Below are 3,869 nucleotides of genomic sequence, written 5' to 3' on the forward strand. Positions count from 1 at the left end.
AGTGCTCAACTCATACTTATTTTATCGCCTCGGAAAGGATGAAAGCTAAAGTCGACCTCGACGATATTTGAACTCAGAACATAAAGAGTCCGAAATAAAATACCGCTAGCATTTTGTCCGACATGGTAACAATCCTGCCAGCTGGGGATATAGTTTGAGGGATATTTGACAGCTATTTCTAGCAAGTTGAGAAACCACGTTGAAATTCTCTGACTGCTCTCAGATATGCTCTGAGCAGTTTTTATGTGGGACAGTCTTACATTTGTAACATTGTAGAGTTTAAAAAAAACTCAATTACCCGATGTTATCCATGCAATTAGTTGACAAAACTCCCACAAAGGATATTTAAAATCTAACTCCAATATGATCGAAATTGTTGGGCAATATAGACGGCGCAGACTGAAGTGGATCTGGTCTTTATAGCTAAAAGCTGAAAGCAATGTTGGTTTAAGGATCAGATCCACTCTTACATTGCATTTTCTATATTTTCCAACAGGTCAGTTAAATTATTCTATTGGAGTTATCTCCCTTGTTAGTTTTTTTTTTCTTTTGCGATTTTTAACACCTCCAGAGGAAGTTTTTGACTACTTATAGCACGGATAATCTCAGTTAATCAAAATGCTCAGTTCACTATGTTACATATGAAAAACTATCGTATTTGTATTTTGTATGCAGAACGCTTCTCTCCGCTATTTTTTCCCGCGACTATATTGGTATTTCTCTTCCACTCACTATTCAACCCACCTTTATAATTCATTTTTGTATCTCTCTAACTTTTTATTATTTCGTCTTTCACTCTCACTCTTTTTACATAATCTCTCTCTTAAGATAGAGGGGCAATTTATCTCTCATTTCCCCGCTCAGTTTCTCATCTTCCTCTGTCTTTTCTCTCTCTTTCTCTCTCTCTCTTCTGGCCTCCTCTGAGAAAAAAGCCTCAGTTGACGTCTCCATCAATTTCTCTTCTTCTCTCTTACTTTCTCTTTCTAAGTATACTTCAGTCCCCCACAAAAAAGAACACTCTTTTTCTCTATTTGTATCTCTTATTCTTTTCTTCCTCGATGTACACTTTAGTCCGTCCCAACATGAAAAAAATATTCTCTCTCTCTCTTTACTTTTCTCTTTCTATTTCCGTTTCTCCCAACCAACTCGGCTTCTTTTCCCCTCGTTCTCACTTCCCCACTCAGTCATTTCAGTTATACTTTCTAACCCATTATGCCGTACACTACCACTACTGCACCTCTCTCAATCCTCTTGTATTTATGCAAATTAGGACCAATTTCCTCAATTATTTGAAAATTACATTTCTTCGGGACTCTTTCGCTAGGAAGGGCAACTGTGTGTCTGTGTATAAGTATATACATAAATGCGTGTGTGTCTCTGTGTGTAAGTATATGCATAAATGCGTGTGTGCCTGTGTGTACATGCATAAATGTGTGTGTATCTATATGAGCGTGTTCATACAATTATGTTTGCTTGTGTGTGTGTGCACGCGTAAATGTGTATTTGTATCAGTGTATGCTTTTTCCATGCGTGTAAGTTTGCGTTTGTGAAAGTACATATGTGTGTGTGTGGATATATAACAGTGCGAGTGAATGTGTGTTGGAGCAGTCATGAACGAATATTTAGGACATTCGCTTACAATCAAGGGATTTCAAGTTTGATCACTCAGACTCTGGTTGACCAAGCTCTCGAGGCAAAAGTAAAGAATACGGACACCACCTGTTTTCGGCGTAACAAAAACCTTAACCCTAATCCTAACACTCAACCCTAACCCTAAACACCGGGTGTACGTATTCGGCGAAGGTAAAGGATATGCACACTCAGTGTTTAGGGTTAGGGTTATGCCAAAAACGGGTGGTGTGCGTATTCTTTACCTCTGCCCCTTCCCATGTAAGTTTTCCCCTAAATTTAAAATTTTAAGACAACTTTTTAAAATACTTCTTATGTGAAGTGAAGCAGTAATCTTTAACGTTCCGTCCAAAGTGTGCCAGTATCTTCTCCTCTTCTTTTTTTTTTATATCTCCAGTCTATCTCAAAGTCTGAAAATTCACTGCAGTGAGTTTATGTATGTATGTGCATGTGGGTGGGTATAAATGAGACAGAGTGAGAGAGAGAGTGGAATACTCAGCTACTTTCAAATACAATGCACAGGAAAGCACGCTGTTAGAACAAGTGGGATATTAATAGAAGAATAGATCCATTCACTGTGTGAGAGAGAGAAAGTGAGTGTGTGTGTCTTGTGAACGGGATTTTGTTTCAATACTCAACTAGCAGAAAGACTTTACTTACAATTATTATATCTATTAAAAAAAAAAACAGTTGCTGCTATTATTTTAGTTGTTGCTTTTGCTGTTGTTGTTTAGAACCGAGTCAGCCCTGATCATACACACTAACGCTCAAAAGCGTTCCTGTATGACCATTCCGGGATCAAGTCGGTTTGGCTGCCAGCATCAATTCTATTCGAATTGATTTCATATTCAGTGTAATGATACATTTATATTGGCTAATGAATGGCGGGAAAATCATATTCGCTATAAATCAATAAATAAAAAGTTATTAGCAATTAAAGTTTGAAAATTTGGTTAATTTTAGCCAATCGTAAGCCACAGACAATTTCATGCCTGTTTCCATAGTAACACGTTTTGAAATATACAATTAAAATAGTCATTTTATTTAGTTGTATCAAGTACAAACAATAAAATAGGAAGCTGTAAATAATATTATTGCACAAGATTTTTTTTTCACTTGAATTGCAATTCCATTACCAAAAAAAAAACAAAAAAACATTGATTGCAGTAGAATGGTCATTAAATGGTTTCAAATCCACCATATGCTCAGTCAATTCTTCTACATTAAAAAAAAAATTAATCTGACAAATAAATCATAAGTAAATTTTTTAGCATTAATACAGTAGAATTGGCTAATTCGTTACTTCATCTAATTTGTCACTTTCAGTTTTTTCCTAGAGATGACTAATTAGTTGAATTCTACTGTATTTTTTTAAAATTCATTTTATTTTAGTTCATTTTCAAAATACTGCTTTTTCCCAAAATAAGGCAAAGGGCTTAAATACAGACTTAAATAATTTTGCTTAAATAATCCTTTTTTGCTGAAAATAATAAAAATTACTGGAGCTATACATGAAAAGAGTTTCTGAATATAATCAGCATTTTGTCCAACATACTAACAATTCTGATAGCCTTAAGATATTTGAATAGTAATGCTACATTGTCAGTATCATTCATTCGCTGGGTAGGAACCAGCTATCTTTGAATATGTCTCATGCTACAAAACCACTGTTATTGATAATCAGATTCTTCAATTTTCACAGGTTTGGTCATGCCTCTCGACATTTAATAGTAATACAAAGCTTTAACCTGCTCAAGTGTTTGATTTTATCATCACCACAGTCGGTGGGCAACTGAAAAGAAAACTGCAAATCACTAGAACATTATCTATTAGGAGAAAAACTACATAAATAGACTAACCACACACACACACACATACACAACTGCATGTACATACAAACAATGGTCTGCGATTGGTCAAAATAAATCCTCATCATCATCATATTCCTCCTTACCGTTACCCTTGAAGTAAAGCGCCTCCGTATGGCCTTTTGATCTGCTAGAAATAGCTACCAAATCTTGTTCAAGCCACATTGTACTGTCTCCAAAAAAACAAAAAATTCAAGTACGTAGTTATAGATAAAACTATTTCTAGAAAAGAAGAAACAAGATGGTCACAGGTGGAAGGCTTTTGATCAAAGGTATGCCTGCTCTATCAGCACTGACCCAAAAAACTAAATAACATCGTCAACAATTTCTCTTTTTTGACATTAAGTGGGCCATGAATGATGAGAGCAACAT

At 35.4% G+C, this 3,869-nt stretch overlaps 1 long non-coding RNA gene across 1 annotated transcript in view; it reads left to right on the plus strand.

Annotated features, from left to right (window-relative positions):
* The window catches only part of LOC128249388 (uncharacterized), a 14,062-nt gene that overhangs the window by 1,279 nt on the left and 8,914 nt on the right, over positions 1-3,869 (plus strand). The window lies entirely within an intron of this gene.

Source organism: Octopus bimaculoides, chromosome 14, assembly GCF_001194135.2.
Source record: "Octopus bimaculoides isolate UCB-OBI-ISO-001 chromosome 14, ASM119413v2, whole genome shotgun sequence".
NCBI lineage: Eukaryota > Metazoa > Mollusca > Cephalopoda > Octopoda > Octopodidae > Octopus > Octopus bimaculoides.